This window comes from Schistocerca nitens, chromosome 4, assembly GCF_023898315.1.
Source record: "Schistocerca nitens isolate TAMUIC-IGC-003100 chromosome 4, iqSchNite1.1, whole genome shotgun sequence".
Classification (NCBI taxonomy): Eukaryota; Metazoa; Arthropoda; class Insecta; order Orthoptera; family Acrididae; genus Schistocerca; species Schistocerca nitens.
Window position 1 is genome coordinate 1,294,924 of NC_064617.1, and position 21,133 is coordinate 1,316,056.

The window sequence follows — 21,133 nt, forward strand, 5'->3', positions numbered from 1 at the left end:
AGTCGCCATTGTGTCTCTTATATTTAATTCCGATGCTATTTCTGTGTTTCATCGTCACTGTGAAGGTCTAAGGGATACAGTAAACCTGCAGAGGTGCATCGGTATGTAAAACTGGTGACACAGGAAACGCTCAAAACATAGACAGTAGGAAGACTCAGTCTTCCTGTTCTTAAGTCGGCATTGTGTCTCTTATATTTAATTCCGACACAATTTCTGTGTTTCATCGTCAATGGGAAGGTCCAAGGGATACAGTAAACCTGCAGAGGTGCATCAGAATGTAAAACTGGTGACACAGGAAACGCTCAAAACATAGACAGTAGGAAGACTCAGTCTTCGTGTACTTAAGTCGGCATTGTGTCTCCTATATTTAATTTCGGTGCGATTTCTGTGTTGCATCGACAATGGGAAGGTCCAAGGGATACAGTAAACCTGCAGAGGTGCATCGAAATGTAAAACTAGTGACACAGGAAACGCTCAAAACATAGACAGTACGAAGACTCAGTCTTCCTGTACTTAAGTCGGCATTGTGTCTCTTACATTTAATTCCGATGCAATTTCTGTGTTTCATCGTCAATGGGAAAGTCCAAGGGATACAGTAAACCTCCATAGGTGCATCGGAATGTAAAACTGGTGACACAGGAAACGCTCAAAACATAGACAGTACGAAGACTCAGTCTTCCTGTACTTAAATCGGCATTGTGTCTCTTATATTTACTTCCGATGAAATTTCTGTGTTTCATCGTGAATGGGAAGGTCCAAGGAATATAGTAAACCTGCAGAAGTGCATCGGAAAGTAAAACTGATGACACAGGACACGCTCAAAACATAGACAGTAGGAAGACTTAGTCTTCCTGTACTTAAGTCGGCATTGTGTCTCTTATATTTAATTCCGATGCAATTTCTGTGTTTCATCGTCAATGGGGAGGTCCAAGGGATACAGTAAACCTGCAGAGGTACAACGGAATGTAAAACTAGTGACACAGGAAACGCTCAAAACATAGACCATAAGAAGACTCAGTTTTCTTGTACTTACGTCGGCGTTGTGTCTCTTATATTTAATTCCGATGCAATTTCTGTGTTTCATCGTCAATGGGCTGTCCAAGGGATACAGTAAACCTGCAGAGGTGCATCGGAATGTAAAACTTGTGACACAGGATATGCTCAAAACATAGACAGTAGGAAGACTCAGTCTTCCTGTACTGAAGTCGGCATTGTGACTCTTATATTTATTTCCGATGAAAATTCTGTATTTCATCGTGAATGGGAAGGTCCAAGGGATATAGTAAACCTGCAGAGGTGCAACGGAAAGTAAAACTGATGACACAGGAAACGCTCAAAACATAGACAGTAGGAAGACTCAGTCTTCCTGTACTTAAATCGGCATTGTGTCTCTTATATTTAATTCCGATGCAATTTCTGTGTTTCATCGTCACTGTAAAGGTCCAAGGGATACAGTAAACCTGTAGAGGTGCATCGGAATGTAAAACTGGTGACACAGGAAACGCTCAAATTATAGACAGAAGGAAGCCTCAGTCTTCCTGTACTTAAGTCGGCATTGTGTCTCCTATATTTAATTTCGGTGCGATTTCTGTGTTGCATCGACAATGGGAAGGTCCAAGGGATACAGTAAACCTGCAGAGGTGCATCGGAATGTAAAACTAGTGACACAGGAAACGCTCAAAACATAGACAGTACGAAGACTCAGTCTTTCTGTACTTAAGTCGGCATTGTGTCTCTTATATTTAATTCCGATGCAATTTCTGTGTTTCATCGTCACTGTGAAGGACCGAGGGATACAGTCAACCTGTAGAGGTGCATCGGAATGTAAAACTGGTGACACAGGAAACGCTCAAAACATAGACAGTAGGAAGCCTCAGTCTTCCTGTACTTAAATCGGCATTGTGTCTCTTATATTTATTTACGATGAAATTTCTGTGTTTCATCGTGAATGGGAAGGTCCAAGGAATATAGTAAACCTGCAGAAGTGCATCGGAAAGTAAAACTGATGACACAGGACACGCTCAAAACATAGACAGTAGGAAGACTTAGTCTTCCTGTACTTAAGTCGGCATTGTGTCTCTTATATTTAATTCCGATGCAATTTCTGTGTTTCATCGTCACTGTGAAGGTCCGAGGGATACAGTCAACCTGTAGAGGTGCATCGGAATGTCAAACTGTCGACACAGGAAACGCTCAAATTATAGACAGTGGGAAGACTGAGTCTTCCTGTACTTAAGTCCTCATTGTGTCTCTTATATTTAATTCCGATGAAATTTCTGTGTTTCATCGTCAATGGGAAGGTCCAAGAGATACAGTAAACCTGCAGAGGTGCATCAGAATGTAAAACTGGTGACAGAGGAAACGCTCAAAACATAGTCATTAGGAAGACTCAGTCTTCCTGTACTTAAGTCCGCATTATGTCTCTTATATTTAATTCCGATGCAATTTCTGTGTTTCATCGTCAATGGGGAGGTCCAAGGGATACAGTAAACCTGCAGAGGTACAACGGAATGTAAAACTAGTGACACAGGAAACGCTCAAAACATAGACCATAAGAAGACTCAGTTTTCTTGTACTTACGTCGGCGTTGTGTCTCTTATATTTAATTCCGATGCAATTTCTGTGTTTCATCGTCAATGGGGAGGTCCAAGGGATACAGTAAACCTGCAGAGGTACAACGGAATGTAAAACTAGTGACACAGGAAACGCTCAAAACATAGACCATAAGAAGACTCAGTTTTCTTGTACTTACGTCGGCATTGTGTCTCTTATATTTAATTCCGATGCAATTTCTGTGTTTCATCGTCAATGGGAAGGTCCAAGGGATACAGTAAACCTGCAGAGGTGCATCGGAATGTAAAACTTGTGACACAGGATATGCTCAAAACATAGACAGTAGGAAGACTCAGTCTTCCTGTACTGAAGTCGGCATTGTGTCTCTTATATTTATTTCCGATGAAAATTCTGTATTTCATCGTGAATGGGAAGGTCCAAGGGATATAGTAAACCTGCAGAGGTGCAACGGAAAGTAAAACTGATGACACAGGAAACGCTCAAAACATAGACAGTAGGAAGACTTAGTCTTCCTGTACTTAAGTCGGCATTGTGTCTCTTATATTTAATTCCGATGCAATTTCTGTGTTTCATCGTCACTGTAAAGGTCCAAGGGATACAGTAAACCTGTAGAGGTGCATCGGAATGTAAAACTGGTGACACAGGAAACGCTCAAATTATAGACAGTAGGAAGCCTCAGTCTTCTTGTACTTAAGTCGGCATTGTGTCTCCTATATTTAATTTCGGTGCGATTTCTGTGTTGCATCGACAATGGGAAGGTCCAAGGGATACAGTAAACCTGCAGAGGTGCATCGAAATGTAAAACTAGTGACACAGGAAACGCTCAAAACATAGACAGTACGAAGACTCAGTCTTTCTGTACTTAAGTCGGCATTGTGTCTCTTATATTTAATTCCGATGCAATTTCTGTGTTTCATCGTCACTGTAAAGGTCCAAGGGATACAGTAAACCTGTAGAGGTGGATCGGAATGTAAAACTGGCGACACATGAAACGCTCAAAACATAGACAGTAGGAAGACTCAGTCTTCCTGTACTTAAATCGGCATTGTGTCTCTTATATTTATTTCCGATGAAATTTCTGTGTTTCATCGTGAATGGGAAGGTCCAAGGAATATAGTAAACCTGCAGAAGTGCATCGGAAAGTAAAACTGATGACACAGGACACGCTCAAAACATAGACAGTAGGAAGACTTAGTCTTCCTGTACTTAAGTCGGCATTGTGTCTCTTATATTTAATTCCGATGCACTTTCTGTGTTTCATCGTCACTGTGAAGGACCGAGGGATACAGTCAACCTGTAGAGGTGCATCGGAATGTCAAACTGTGGACACAGGAAACGCTCAAATTATAGACAGTGGGAAGACTGAGTCTTCCTGTACTTAAGTCCTCATTGTGTCTCTTATATTTAATTCCGATGAAATTTCTGTGTTTCATCGTCAATGGGAAGGTCCAAGAGATACAGTAAACCTGCAGAGGTGCATCAGAATGTAAAACTGGTGACAGAGGAAACGCTCGAAACATAGACGTTAGGAAGACTCAGTCTTCCTGTACTTAAGTCCGCATTGTGTCTCTTATATTTAATTCCGATGCAATTTCTGTGTTTCATCGTCAATGGGGAGTTCCAAGGGATACAGTAAACCTGCAGAGGTACAACGGAATGTAAAACTAGTGACACAGGAAACGCTCAAAACATAGACCATAAGAAGACTCAGTTTTCTTGTACTTACGTCGGCGTTGTGTCTCTTATATGTAATTCCGATGCAATTTCTGTGTTTCATCGTCAATGGGAAGGTCCAAGGGATACAGTAAACCTGCAGAGGTGCATCGGAATGTAAAACTTGTGACACAGGATATGCTCAAAACATAGACAGTAGGAAGACTCAGTCTTCCTGTACTGAAGTCGGCATTGTGTGTCTTATATTCAATTCCGATGCAATTTCTGTGTTTCATCGTCACTGTAAAGGTCCAAGGGATACAGTAAACCTGTAGAGGTGCATCGGAATGTAAAACTGGTGACACAGGAAACGCTCAAATTATAGACAGTAGGAAGACTCAGTCTTCCTGTACTTAAGTCGGCATTGTGTGTCTTATATTTAATTCCGATGCGATGTCTGTGTTTCATCGTCAATGGGGAGGTCCAAGGGATACAGTAAACCTGCAGAGGTGCATCAGAATGTAAAACTGGTGACACAGGAAACGCTCAAAACATAGACAGTAGGAAGACTCAGTCTTCCTGTACTTAAGTCGGCATTGTGTCTCCTATATTTAATTTCGATGCGATTTCTGTGTTGCATCGACAATGGGAAGGTCCAAGGGATACAGTAAACCTGCAGAGGTGCATCGAAATGTAAAACTAGTGACACAGGAAACGCTCAAAACATAGACTGTACGAAGACTCAGTCTTTCTGTACTTAAGTCGGCATTGTGTCTCTTACATTTAATTCCGATGCAATTTCTGTGTTTCATCGTCAATGGGAAAGTCCAAGGGATACAGTAAAACTCCATAGGTGCATCGGAATGTAAAACTGGTGACACAGGAAACGCTCAAAACATAGACAGTAGGAAGACTCAGTCTTCCTGTACTTAAATCGGCATTGTGTCTCTTATATTTATTTCCGATGAAATTTCTGTGTTTCATCGTGAATGGGAAGGTCCAAGGAATATAGTAAACCTGCAGAAGTGCATCGCAAAGTAAAACTGATGACACAGGACACGCTCAAAACATAGACAGTAGGAAGACTTAGTCTTCCTGTACTTAAGTCGGCATTGTGTCTCTTATATTTAATTCCGATGCAATTTCTGTGTTTCATCGTCACTGTGAAGGTCCGAGGGATACAGTCAACCTGTAGAGGTGCATCGGAATGTCAAACTGTGGACACAGGAAACGCTCAAATTATAGACAGTGGGAAGACTGAGTCTTCCTGTACTTAAGTCCTCATTGTGTCTCTTATATTTAATTCCGATGAAATTTCTGTGTTTCATCGTCAATGGGAAGGTCCAAGAGATACAGTAAACCTGCAGAGGTGCATCAGAATGTAAAACTGGTGACAGAGGAAACGCTCGAAACATAGACGTTAGGAAGACTCAGTCTTCCTGTACTTAAGTCCGCATTGTGTCTCTTATATTTAATTCCGATGCAATTTCTGTGTTTCATCGTCAATGGGGAGGTCCAAGGGATACAGTAAACCTGCAGAGGTCCATCGGAATGTAAAACTTGTGACACAGGAAATGCTCAAAACATAGACAGTAGGAAGACTCAGTCTTACTGTACTTAAGTCGGCATTGTGTCTCTTATATTTAATTTCGATGCAATTTGTGTGTTTCATCGCCAATGGGAAGGTCCAGGGGATGCAGTAAACCTGCAGAAGTGCATCGGAATGTCAAACTGGTGACACAGGAAACGCTCAAATTATAGACAGTAGGAAGACTCATTCTTCCTGTACTTAAGTCAATATTGTGTCTCTCATATTTAATTCCGATGCAATTTCTGTGTTTCATCGTCAATGGGAAGGTCCAAGGGATACAGTAAACCTGCAGAAGTGCATCAGAATGTAAAACTGGTGACACAGGAAACGCTCAAAACATAGATAGTAGGAAGACTCAGTCTTCCTGTACTTAAGTCGGCATTGTGTGTCTTACATTTAATTCCGAAGCAATTTCTGTGTTTCATCGTCAATGGGAAAGTCCAAGCGATATAGTAAACCTGCAGAGGTGCATCGGAAAGTAAAACTGATGACACAGGACACGCTCATAACATAGACAGTAGGAAGACTTAGCCTTCCTGTACTTAAGTCGGCATTGTGTCTCTTATATTTAATTCCGATGCAATTTCTGAGTTTCATCGTCACTGTGAAGGTCCAAGGGATACAGCAAACCTGCAGAGGCGCTTCGGAATGTAAAACTAGTGACACAGGAAACGCTCGAAACATAGACAGTAGGAAGACTCAGTCTTCCTGTACTGAAGTCGGCATTGTGTCTCTTATATTTATTTCCGATGAAATTTCTGTATTTCATCGTGAAGGGGAAGGTCCAAGGGATATAGTAAACCTGCAGAGGTGCAACGGAAAGTAAAACTGATGACACAGGAAACGCTCAAAACATAGACAGTAGGAAGACGTAGTCTTCCTGTACTTAAGTCGGCATTGTGTCTCTTATATTTAATTCCGATGCAATATCTGTGTTTCATCGTCACTGTGAAGGTCCAAGGGATACAGTAAACCTGTAGAGGTGCATCGGAATGTAAAACTGGTGACACAGGAAACGCTCAAATTATAGACAGTAGGAAGACTCAGTCTTCCTGTACTTAAGTCGGCATTGTGTCTCTTATATTTAATTCCGATGCAATTTCTGTTTTTCATCGTCAATGGGAAGGTCCAAGGGATACAGTAAACCTGCAGAGGTGCATCAGAATGTAAAACTGGTGACACAGGAAACGCTCAAAGCATAGACAGTAGGAAGACTCAGTCTTCCTGTACTTAAGTCTGCATTGTGTCTCTTATATATAATGCCGATGCAATTTCTGTGTTTCATCGTCAATGCGAAGGTCGAAGGGATACAGTAGACCTGCATAGGTGCATCGGAATGTAAAGCCAGTGGCACAGGAAACGCTAAAACATAGACAGTAGGAAGACTCAGTCTTCCTGTACTTAAGTCGGCATTGTGTCTCTTATATTTAATTCCGACACAATTTCTGTGTTTCATCGTCAATGGGAGGGTCCAAGGGATACAGTAAACCTGCAGAGGTGCTTCAGAATGTAAAACTGGTGACACAGGAAACGCTCAAAACATAGACAGTAGGAAGACTCAGTCATCCTGTACTTAAGTCGGCATTGTGTCTCCTATATTTAATTCCGGTGCGATTTCTGTGTTTCATCGACAATGGGAAGGTCCAAGGGATACAGTAAACCGGCAGAGGTGCATCGGAACGTAAAACTGGTGACACAGGAAACGCTCAAAACATAGACCGTAAGAAGACTCAGTTTTCTTGTGCTTAAGTCGGCGTTGTGTCTCTTATATTTAATTCCGATGCAATTTCTGTGTTTCATCGTCAATGGGAAGGTCCAATGGATACAGTAAACCTGGAGAGGCACATCGGAATGTAAAACTGGTGACACAGGAAACGCTCAAATCATAGACAGTAGGAAGACTCAGTCTTCCTGTACTTAAGTCGGCATTGTGTCTCTTATATTTAATTCCGATGCAATTTCTGTGTTTCATCGTCAATGGGATGGTCCAATCGATACAATAAATCTGCAGAGGTGCATCAGAATGTAAAACTGGTGACACAGGAAACGCTCAAAGCATAGACAGTAGGAAGACTCAGTCTTTCTGTACATAAGTCGGCATTGTGTCACTTATATTTAATTCCGATGCGAATTCTGAGTTTCATCGTCAATGGGAAGGTCCAAGGGATACAGTAAACCTGCAGAGGTGCATCAGAATGTAAAACTGGTGACACAGGAAACGCTCAAAAAATAGACAGTAGGAAGACTCAGTCTTCCTGTACTTAAGTCGGCATTGTGTCTCTTATATTTAATTCCAATGCAATTTCTGTGTTTCATCGTCAATGGGAAGGTCCAAGGGATACAATAAACCTGCAGAGGTGCATCGGAATGTAAAACTAGTGACACAGGAAACGCTCAAAACATAGACAGTAGGTAGACTCAGTCTTCCTGTACTTAAGTCGGCATTGAGGCTCTTATATTTAATTCCGATGCAATTTCTGTGTTTCATCGTCAATGGGAAGGTCCAAGGGATACAGTAAACCTGCAGAGGTGCATCGGAATGTAAAACTGATGACACAGGAAACGCTCAAATCATAGACAATAGGAAGACTCAGTCTTCCTGTAATAAGTCGGCATTATGTCTCTTATATTTAATTCCGATGCGATTTCTGTGTTTCATCGACAATGGGAAGGTCCAAGGGATACAGTAAACCTGCAGAGGTGCATCGGAATGCAAAACTGGTGACACAGGAAACGCTCAAAACATAGACCGTAAGAAGACTCAGTTTTCTTGTACTTAAGTCGGCGTTGTGTCTCTTATATTTAATTCCGATGCAATTTCTGTGTTTCATCGTCAATGGGAAGGTCCAAGGGATACAGTAAACCTGCAGAGGTCCATCGGAATGTAAAACTGGTGACACAGGAAACGCTCAAAACATAGACAGTAGGAAGACCCAGTCTTCCTGTACTTAAGTCGGCATTGTGTCTCTTATATTTAATTCCGATGCAATTTCTGTGTTTCATCGTCAATGGGGAGGTCCAAGGGATACAGTAAACCTGCAGAGGTCCATCGGAATGTAAAACTTGTGACACAGGAAATGCTCAAAACATAGACAGTAGGAAGACTCAGTCTTACTGTACTTAAGTCGGCATTGTGTCTCTTATATTTAATTTCGATGCAATTTGTGTGTTTCATCGCCAATGGGAAGGTCCAGGGGATGCAGTAAACCTGCAGAAGTGCATCGGAATGTCAAACTGGTGACACAGGAAACGCTCAAATTATAGACAGTAGGAAGACTCATTCTTCCTGTACTTAAGTCAATATTGTGTCTCTCATATTTAATTCCGATGCAATTTCTGTGTTTCATCGTCAATGGGAAGGTCCAAGGGATACAGTAAACCTGCAGAAGTGCATCAGAATGTAAAACTGGTGACACAGGAAACGCTCAAAACATAGATAGTAGGAAGACTCAGTCTTCCTGTACTTAAGTCGGCATTGTGTGTCTTACATTTAATTCCGAAGCAATTTCTGTGTTTCATCGTCAATGGGAAAGTCCAAGCGATATAGTAAACCTGCAGAGGTGCATCGGAAAGTAAAACTGATGACACAGGACACGCTCATAACATAGACAGTAGGAAGACTTAGCCTTCCTGTACTTAAGTCGGCATTGTGTCTCTTATATTTAATTCCGATGCAATTTCTGAGTTTCATCGTCACTGTGAAGGTCCAAGGGATACAGCAAACCTGCAGAGGCGCTTCGGAATGTAAAACTAGTGACACAGGAAACGCTCGAAACATAGACAGTAGGAAGACTCAGTCTTCCTGTACTGAAGTCGGCATTGTGTCTCTTATATTTATTTCCGATGAAATTTCTGTATTTCATCGTGAAGGGGACGGTCCAAGGGATATAGTAAACCTGCAGAGGTGCAACGGAAAGTAAAACTGATGACACAGGAAACGCTCAAAACATAGACAGTAGGAAGACTTAGTCTTCCTGTACTTAAGTCGGCATTGTGTCTCTTATATTTAATTCCGATGCAATTTCTGTGTTTCATCGTCACTGTGAAGGTCCAAGGGATACAGTAAACCTGTAGAGGTGCATCGGAATGTAAAACTGGTGACACAGGAAACGCTCAAATTATAGACAGTAGGAAGACTCAGTCTTCCTGTACTTAAGTCGGCATTGTGTCTCTTATATTTAATTCCGATGCAATTTCTGTTTTTCATCGTCAATGGGAAGGTCCAAGGGATACAGTAAACCTGCAGAGGTGCATCAGAATGTAAAACTGGTGACACAGGAAACGCTCAAAGCATAGACAGTAGGAAGACTCAGTCTTCCTGTACTTAAGTCTGCATTGTGTCTCTTATATATAATGCCGATGCAATTTCTGTGTTTCATCGTCAATGCGAAGGTCGAAGGGATACAGTAGACCTGCATAGGTGCATCGGAATGTAAAGCCAGTGGCACAGGAAACGCTAAAACATAGACAGTAGGAAGACTCAGTCTTCCTGTACTTAAGTCGGCATTGTGTCTCTTATATTTAATTCCGACACAATTTCTGTGTTTCATCGTCAATGGGAGGGTCCAAGGGATACAGTAAACCTGCAGAGGTGCTTCAGAATGTAAAACTGGTGACACAGGAAACGCTCAAAACATAGACAGTAGGAAGACTCAGTCATCCTGTACTTAAGTCGGCATTGTGTCTCCTATATTTAATTCCGGTGCGATTTCTGTGTTTCATCGACAATGGGAAGGTCCAAGGGATACAGTAAACCGGCAGAGGTGCATCGGAACGTAAAACTGGTGACACAGGAAACGCTCAAAACATAGACCGTAAGAAGACTCAGTTTTCTTGTGCTTAAGTCGGCGTTGTGTCTCTTATATTTAATTCCGATGCAATTTCTGTGTTTCATCGTCAATGGGAAGGTCCAATGGATACAGTAAACCTGGAGAGGCACATCGGAATGTAAAACTGGTGACACAGGAAACGCTCAAATCATAGACAGTAGGAAGACTCAGTCTTCCTGTACTTAAGTCGGCATTGTGTCTCTTATATTTAATTCCGATGCAATTTCTGTGTTTCATCGTCAATGGGATGGTCCAATCGATACAATAAATCTGCAGAGGTGCATCAGAATGTAAAACTGGTGACACAGGAAACGCTCAAAGCATAGACAGTAGGAAGACTCAGTCTTTCTGTACATAAGTCGGCATTGTGTCACTTATATTTAATTCCGATGCGAATTCTGAGTTTCATCGTCAATGGGAAGGTCCAAGGGATACAGTAAACCTGCAGAGGTGCATCAGAATGTAAAACTGGTGACACAGGAAACGCTCAAAAAATAGACAGTAGGAAGACTCAGTCTTCCTGTACTTAAGTCGGCATTGTGTCTCTTATATTTAATTCCAATGCAATTTCTGTGTTTCATCGTCAATGGGAAGGTCCAAGGGATACAATAAACCTGCAGAGGTGCATCGGAATGTAAAACTAGTGACACAGGAAACGCTCAAAACATAGACAGTAGGTAGACTCAGTCTTCCTGTACTTAAGTCGGCATTGAGGCTCTTATATTTAATTCCGATGCAATTTCTGTGTTTCATCTTCAATGGGAAGGTCCAAGGGATACAGTAAACCTGCAGAGGTGCATCGGAATGTAAAACTGATGACACAGGAAACGCTCAAATCATAGACAATAGGAAGACTCAGTCTTCCTGTACATAAGTCGGCATTATGTCTCTTATATTTAATTCCGATGCGATTTCTGTGTTTCATCGACAATGGGAAGGTCCAAGGGATACAGTAAACCTGCAGAGGTGCATCGGAATGCAAAACTGGTGACACAGGAAACGCTCAAAACATAGACCGTAAGAAGACTCAGTTTTCTTGTACTTAAGTCGGCGTTGTGTCTCTTATATTTAATTCCGATGCAATTTCTGTGTTTCATCGTCAATGGGAAGGTCCAAGGGATACAGTAAACCTGCAGAGGTCCATCGGAATGTAAAACTGGTGACACAGGAAACGCTCAAAACATAGACAGTAGGAAGACCCAGTCTTCCTGTACTTAAGTCGGCATTGTGTCTCTTATATTTAATTTCGATGCAATTTGTGTGTTTCATCGCCAATGGGAAAGTCCAAGGGATACAGTAAACCTGCAGAGGTGCATCGGAATGTAAAACTGGTGACACAGGAAACGCTCAAAGCATTGACTGTAAGAAAACTGCTTTCGTGTACTTAAGTCGGCATTGTGTCTCTTATATTTAATTGCGCTGCAATTTCTGTGTATCATCGTCACTGTGAAGGTCCAAGGGATACAGTAAACTTGTAGAGGTGCATCGGAATGTAAAACTGGTGACGCAGGAAACGCTCAAATTATAGACAGTAGGAAGTCTCAGTCTTCCTGTACTTAAGACGGCTTTGTGTGTCTTATATTTAATTGCGATGCAATTTCTGTGTTTCATCGTCAATGGGAAGGTCCAAGGGAGACAGTTAACCTGCAGAGGTGCATCAGAATGTAAAACGGGTGACACAAGAAACGCTCAAAACATAGACAGTAGGAAGACTCAGTCTTCCTGTCCTTAAGTCGGCATTGTGTCTCTTATCTTTAATTCCGATGCAATTTCTGTGTTTCATCGTCAATGGGAAGGTCCAAGGGATACAGTAAACCTGCAGAGGCGCATCGGAATGTAAAACTAGTGACACAGGAAACGCTCAAAACATAGACATTAGGAAGACTCGGTGTTCCTGTACTTAAGTCGGCATTGTGTCTCTTATATTTATTTCCGATGCAAATTCTGTGTTTCATCGTCAATGGGGAGGTCCAAGGGATACAGTAAACCTGCAGAGGTGCAACGGAATGTAAAACTAGTGACACAGGAAACGCTCAAAACATTGACCGTAAGAGGACTCAGTTTTCTTGTACTTAAGTCGGCGTTGTGTCTCTTATATTTAATTCCGATGCAATTTCTGTGTTTCATCGTCAATGGGAAGGTCCAAGGGATACTGTATACCTGCAGAGGTCCATCGGAATGTAAAACTTGTGACACAGGAAACGATCAAAACATAGACAGTAGGAAGACTCAGTCCTCCTGTACTTAAGTCGGCATTGTGTCTCTTATATTTAATTTCGATGCAATTTGTGTGTTTCATCGCCAATGGGAAGGTCCAGGGGATGCAGTAAATCTGCAGAGGTGCATCGGAATGTAAAACTGGTGACACAGGAATCGCTCAAAACATTGACTGTAAGAAGACTGTTTTCTTGTACTTAAGTCGACATTGTGTCTCTTATATTTAATTGCGATGCAATTTCTGAGTTTCATCGTCACTGTGAAGGTCCAAGGGATACAATAAACCTGTAGAGGTGCATCGGAATGTAAAACTGGTGACACAGGAAACGCTCAATTCATAGACAGTAGGATGACTCATTCTTCCTGTGCTTAAGTCGGCATTGTGTCTCTTATATTTAATTCCGATGCAATTTCTGTGTTTCATCGTCAATGGGAAGGTCCAAGGGATACAGTAAACCTGCAGAGGTGCATCAGAATGTAAAACTGGTGTCACAGGAAACGCTCAAAACATAGACAGTAGGAAGACTCAGTCTTCCTGTACTTAAGTCGGCATTGTGTCTCTTATATTTAATTCCGATGCAATTTCTGTGTTTCATCGTCAATGGGAAGGTCCAAGGGATACAGATAACCTGCAGAGGTACATCGGAATGTAAAACTAGTGACACAGGAAACGCTCAAAACATAGACAGTAGGAAGACTCAGTCTTCCTGTACTTAAGTCGGCATTGCGTCTCTTACATTTAATTCCGATGCAATTTCTGTGTTTCATCGTCAATGGGAAAGTCCAAGGGATACAGTAAACCTGCAGAGGTGCATCTGAATGTAAAACTGAAGACACAGGAAACACTCAAAACATAGACAGTAGGAAGACTTAGTCTTCCTGTACTTAATTCGGCATTGTGTCTCTTATATTTATTTCCGATGAAATTTCTGTGTTTCATCGTGAATGGGAAGGTCCAAGGGATATAGTAAACCTGCAGAGGTGCATCGGAAAGTAAAACTGATGACACAGGACACGCACATAACATAGACAGTAGGAAGACTCAGTCTTCCTGTACTTAAGTCGGCATTGTGTCTCTTATATTTAATTTCGATGCAATTTGTGTGTTTCATCGCCAATGGGAAGGTCCAGGGGATGCAGTAAATCTGCAGAGGTGCATCGGAATGTAAAACTGGTGACACAGGAATCGCTCAAAACATTGACTGTAAGAAGACTGTTTTCTTGTACTTAAGTCGACATTGTGTCTCTTATATTTAATTGCGATGCAATTTCTGAGTTTCATCGTCACTGTGAAGGTCCAAGGGATACAATAAACCTGTAGAGGTGCATCGGAATGTAAAACTGGTGACACAGGAAACGCTCAATTCATAGACAGTAGGATGACTCATTCTTCCTGTGCTTAAGTCGGCATTGTGTCTCTTATATTTAATTCCGATGCAATTTCTGTGTTTCATCGTCAATGGGAAGGTCCAAGGGATACAGTAAACCTGCAGAGGTGCATCAGAATGTAAAACTGGTGTCACAGGAAACGCTCAAAACATAGACAGTAGGAAGACTCAGTCTTCCTGTACTTAAGTCGGCATTGTGTCTCTTATATTTAATTCCGATGCAATTTCTGTGTTTCATCGTCAATGGGAAGGTCCAAGGGATACAGATAACCTGCAGAGGTACATCGGAATGTAAAACTAGTGACACAGGAAACGCTCAAAACATAGACAGTAGGAAGACTCAGTCTTCCTGTACTTAAGTCGGCATTGCGTCTCTTACATTTAATTCCGATTCAATTTCTGTGTTTCATCGTCAATGGGAAAGTCCAAGGGATACAGTAAACCTGCAGAGGTGCATCTGAATGTAAAACTGAAGACACAGGAAACGCTCAAAACATAGACAGTAGGAAGACTTAGTCTTCCTGTACTTAAATCGGCATTGTGTCTCTTATATTTATTTCCGATGAAATTTCTGTGTTTCATCGTGAATGGGAAGGTCCAAGGGATATAGTAAACCTGCAGAGGTGCATCGGAAAGTAAAACTGATGACACAGGACACGCACATAACATAGACAGTAGGAAGACTCAGTCTTCCTGTACTTAAGTCGGCATTGTGTCTCTTATATTTAATTCCGATGCAATTTCTGTGTTTCATCGTCACTGTGAAGGTCCGAGGGATACAGTCAACCTGTAGAGGTGCATCGGAATGTAAAACTGGTGACACAGGAAACGCTCAAAACATAGACAGTAGGTAGACTCAGTGTTCCTGTACTTAAGTCGGCATTGTGTATCTTATATTTAATTCCGATGCAATTTCTGTGTTTCATCGTCAATGGGAAGATCCAAGGGATACAGTAACCCTGCAGAGGCGCAACCGAATGTAAAACTAGTGACACAGGAAACGCTCAAAACATAGACAGTAGGAAGACTCAGTCTTCCAGTACTTAAGTCGGCATTGTGCCTCTTATATTTATTTCCGATGAAATTTCTGTGTTTCATCGTGAATGGGAAGGTCCAAAGGATATAGTAAACCTGCAGAGGTGCATCGGAAAGTAAAACTGATGACACAGGATACGCTCAAAACATAGACAGTAGCAAGATTTAGTCTTCGTGTACTTAAGTCGGCATTGTGTCTCTTATATTTAATTTCGATGCAATTTGTGTGTTTCATCGCCAATGGGAAGGTCCAAGGGATACACTAAACATGCAGAGGTGCATCGGAATGTAAAACTGGTGACACAGGAATCGCTCAAATCATTGACTGTAAGAAGACTGTTTTCTTGTACTTAAGTCGTGATTGTGTCTCTTCTATTTAATTCCGATGCATTTTCTGTGATTCATCGTCAATGGGAAGGTCCAAGGGATACAGTAAACCTGCAGAGGTGCATCAGAATGTATAACTGGTGACACAGGAAACGCTCAAAACATAGACAGTAGGAAGACTCAGTCTTCCTGTACTTAAGTCGGCATTATGTCTCTTATACTTAATTCCGATACAATTTCAGTGTTTCATTGTCAATGGTAAGGTCCAAGGGATACAGTAAACCTGAAGAGGTGCATCGGAATGTAAAACTAGTGACACAGGAAACGCTCAAAACATAGACAGTAGGAAGACACAGTCTTCCTGACTTAAGTCGGGATTGTGACTCTTATATTTAATTCAGATGCAATTTCTGTGTTTCATCGTCAATGGGAAGGTCCAAGGGATACAGTAAACCTGCAGAGGTGCATCGGAATGTAAAACTCGTGACACAGGAAACGCTCAAAACATAGACAGTAGGAAGACTCAGTCTTCCTGTACTGAAGTCGGCATTGTGTCTCTTATATTTAATTCCGATGCAATTTCTGTGTTTCATCGTCAATGGGAAGGTCCAAGGGAGACAGTTAACCTGCAGAGGTGCATCAGAATGTAAAACGTGTGACACAGGAAACGCTCAAAACTTAGACAGTAGGAAGACTCAGTCTTCCTGCCCTTAAGTCGGCTAGGGGGCTCTTATCTTTAATTCCGATGCAATTTCTGTGTTTCAACGTCAATGGGAAGGTCCAAGGGATACAGTAAACCTGCAGAGGCGCATCGGAATGTAAAACTAGTGACACAGGAAACGCTCAAAACATTGACTGTAAGAAGACTGCTTTCTTGTACTTAAGTCGGCGTTGTGTCTCTTATATTTAATTCCGATGAAATTTCTGTGTTTCATCGTCAATGGGAAGGTCCAAGGGATACACTAAACATGCAGAGGTGCATCGGAATGTAAAACTGGTGACACAGGAATCGCTCAAATCATTGACTGTAAGAAGACTGTTTTCTTGTACTTAAGTCGGCGTTGTGTCACTTATATTTAATTCCGATGCAATTTCTGTGTCTCATCGTCAATGGGAAGGTCCAAGGGATACAGTAAACCTGCAGAGGTCCATCGGAATGTAAAACTGGTGACACAGGAAACGCTCAAAACATAGACAGTAGGAAGACTCAGTCTTCCTGTACTTAAGTCGGCATTGTGTCTCTTATATTTAATTCCGATGCAATTTCTGTGTTTCATCGTCAATGGGAAGGTCCAAGGGATACAATAAACCTGCAGAGGTGCATCGGAATGTAAAACAAGTGACACAGGAAACGCTCAAAACATAGACAGTAGGAAGACTCAGTCTTCCTGTACTTAAGTCGGCATTGTGTCTCTTATATTTAATTCCGATGCAATTTCTGTGTTTCATCGTCAATGGGAAGGTCCAAGGGATACAATAAACCTGCAGAGGTGCATCGGTATGTAAAACAAGTGACACAGGAAACGCTCAAAACATAGACAGTAGGAAGACTCAGTCTTCATGTACTTAAGTCGGCATTGTGTCTCTTATATTTAATTCCGATGCAATTTCTGTGTTTCATCGTCAATGGGAAGGTCCAAGGGATACACTAAACATGGAGAGGTGCATCGGAATGTAAAACTGGTGACACAGGAATCGCTCAAATCATTGACTGTAAGAAGACTGTTTTCTTGTACTTAAGTCGGCGTTGTGTCTCTTATATTTAATTCCGATGCAATTTCTGTGTTTTATCGACAATGAGAAGGTCCAAGGGATACAGTAAACCTGCAGAGGTCCATCGGAATGTAAAACTGGTGACACAGGAAACGCTCAAAACATAGACAGTAGGAAGACTCAGTCTTCCTGTACTTAAGTCGGCATTGAGTCTCTTATATTTAAATCCGATGCAATTTCTGTGTTTCATCGTCAATGGGAAGGTCCAAGGGATACAGGAAACCTGCAGAGGTGCATCGGAATGTAAAACTGGTGACACAGGAAACGCTCAAATCATAGACAATTGGAAGACTCAGTCTTCCTGTACTTAAGTCGGCATTATGTCTCTTATATTTATTTCCGATGAAATTTCTGTGTATCATCGTGAATGGGAAGGTCCAAGGGATATAGTTAACAAGCAGAATTGCATCGGAAAGTAAAACTGATGACACAGAAAACGCTCAAAACATAGACAGTAGGAAGACTCAGTCTTCCTGTACTTAAGTCTGCATTGTGACTCTTATATTTAATTCCGATGCAATTTCTGTGATTCATCGTCACTGTGAAGGTCCAAGGGATACAGTAAACATGCATAGGTGCATCGGAATGTAAAACTGTTGACACGGGAAACACTCAAAACATACACAGTAAGAAGACCCAGTCATCCTGTTCTTAAGTCGGCACTGTGTCTCTAAATTTAATTCCGATGCAATTTCTGTGTTTCATCGACAATGGGATTTCCAAGGGATACAGTAAACCTGCAGAGGTGCATTGGAATTTAAACCTGGTCACACAGGAAACGCTCAAAACATAGACCGTAAGAAGACTCAGTTTTCATGTACTTAAGTCGGCGTTGTGTCTCTTATATATAATTCCGATGCAATTTCTGATTTTCATCGTCAATGGGAAGGTCCAAGGGATACAGTAAACCTGCAGAGGTGCATCGGAATGTAAAACTGATGACACAGGAAACGCTCAAATCATAGACAGTAGGAAGACTCAGTCTCCCCGTACTTAAGTCGGCATTGTGTATCTTATATTTAATTCCGATGCAATTTCTGTGTTTCATCGCCAATGGGAAGGTCCAGGGGATACAGTAAACCTGCAGAGGTGCATCGGAATGTAAAACTGGTGACACAGGAAACGCTCAAAACATATACAGTAGGAAGACTCAGTCTTCCTCTACTTAAGTCGGCATTGTGTCTCTTATATTGAATTCCGATGCGATTTCTGTGTTTCATCGACAATGGGAAGGTCCAAGGGATACAGTAAACAGGCAGAGGTGCATCGGAATGTAAAACTGGTGACACAGGAAACGCTCAAAACATAGACCGTAAGAAGACTCAGTTTTCTTGTACTTAAGTCGGCGTTGTGTCTCTTATATTTAATTCCGATGCAATTTCTGTGTTTCATCGTCACTGTGAAGGTCCAAGGGATACAGTAAACCTGTAGAGGTGCATCGGAATGTAAAACTGGTGACGCAGGAGATGCTCAAATTATAGACAGTAGGAAGTCTCAGTCTTCCTGTACTTAAGTCGGCATTGTGTATCTTATATTTAATTGCGATGCAATTTCTGTGTTTCATCGTCAATGGGAAGGTCCAAGGGATACAGTAAACCTGCAGAGGTCCATCGGAATGTAAAACTGGTGACACAGGAAACGCTCAAAGCATAGACAGTAGGAAGACTCAGTCTTCCTGTACTTAAGTCGGCATTGTTCTCTTATATTTAATTCCGATGCAATTTCTGTGTTTCATCGTCAATGGGAAGGTCCAAGGGATACACTAAACATGCAGAGGTGCATCGGAATGTAAAACTGGTGACACAGGAATCGCTCAAATCATTGACTGTAAGAAGACTGTTTTCTTGTACTTAAGTCGGCGTTGTGTCTCTTATATTTAATTCCGATGCAATTACTGTGTTTCATCGTCAATGGGAAGGTCCAAGGGATACAGTAAACCTGCAGAGGTCCATCGGAATGTAAAACTGGTGACACAGGAAACGCTCAAAACATAGACAGTAGGAAGACTCAGTCTTCCTGTACTTAAGTCGGCATTGTGTCTCTTATATTTAATTCCGATGCAATTTCTGTGTTTCATCATCAATGGGGAGGTCCAAGGGATACAGTAAACCTGCAGAGGTGCAACGGAATGTAAAACTAGTGACACAGGAAACGCTCAAAAAATAGACAGTAGGAAGACTCAGTCTTCCAGTACTTAAGTCGGCATTGTGTCTCTTATATTTAATTCCGATGCAATTTCTGTGTTTCATCGTCAATGGGAAGGTCCAAGGGATACAATAAACCTGCAGAGGTGCATCGGAATGTAAAACAAGTGACAATGGAAACGCTCAAAACATAGACAGTAGGAAGACTCAGTCTTCCTGTACTTAAGTCGGTATTGTGTCTCTTATATTTAATTCCGATGCAATTTCTGTGTTTCATCGTCAATGGGAAGGTCCAAGGGATACACTAAACATGCAGAGGTGCATCGGAATGTAAAACTGGTGACACAGGAATCGCTCAAATCATTGACTGTAAGAAGACTGTTTTCTTGTACTTAAGTCGGCGTTGTGTCTCTTATATTTAATACCGATGCAATTTCTGTGTTTCATCGACAATGGGAAGGTCCAAGGGATACAGTAAACCTGCAGAGGTCCATCGGAATGTAAAACTGGTGACACAGGAAACGCTCAAAACATAGAGAGTAGGAAGACTCAGTCTTCCTGTACTTAAGTCGGCATTGTGTCTCTTATATTTAATTCCGATGCAATTTCTGTGTTTCATCGTCAATGGGGAGGTCCAAGGGATACAGTAAACCTGCAGAGGTGCAACGGAATGTAAAACTAGTGACACAGGAAACGCTCCAAAAATAGACAGTAGGAAGACTCAGTCTTCCAGTACTTAAGTCGGCATTGTGTCTCTTATATTTAATTCCGATGCAATTTCTGTGTTTCATCGTCAATGGGAAGGTCCAAGGGATACAATAAACCTGCAGAGGTGCATCGGAATGTAAAACAAGTGACACAGGAAACGCTCAAAACATAGACAGTAGGAAGACTCAGTCTTCCTGTACTTAAGTCGCATTGAGTCTCTTATATTTAATTCCGATGCAATTTCTGTGTTTCATCGTCAATGGGAAGGTCCAAGGGATACAGGAAACCTGCAGAGGTGCATCGGAATGTAAAACTGGTGACACAGGAAACGCTCAAATCATAGACAATAGGAAGACTCAGTCTTCCTGTACTTAAGTCGGCATTATATCTCTTATATTTATTTCCGATGAAATTTCTGTGTTTCATCGTGAATGGGAAGGTCCAAGGGATATAGTTAACAAGCAGAATTGCATCGGAAAGTAAAACTGATGACACAGGAAACGCTCAAAACATAGAGAGTAGGAAGACTCAGTCTTCCTGTACTTAAGTCTGCATTGTGACTCTTATATTTAATTCCGATGCAATTTCTGTGATTCATCGTCACTGTGAAGGTCCAAGGGATACAGTAAACATGCATAGGTGCATCGGAATGTAAAACTGTTGACACGGGAAACACTCAAAACATACACAGTAAGAACACCCAGTCATCCTGTTCTTAAGTCGGCACTGTGTCTCTAATATTTAATTCCGATGCAATTTCTGTGTTTCATCGACAATGGGAAGTTCCAAGGGATACTGTAAACCTGCAGAGGTGCATTGGAATTTAAACCTGGTCACACAGGAAACGCTCAAAGCATAGACCGTAAGAAGACTCAGTTTTCATGTACTTAAGTC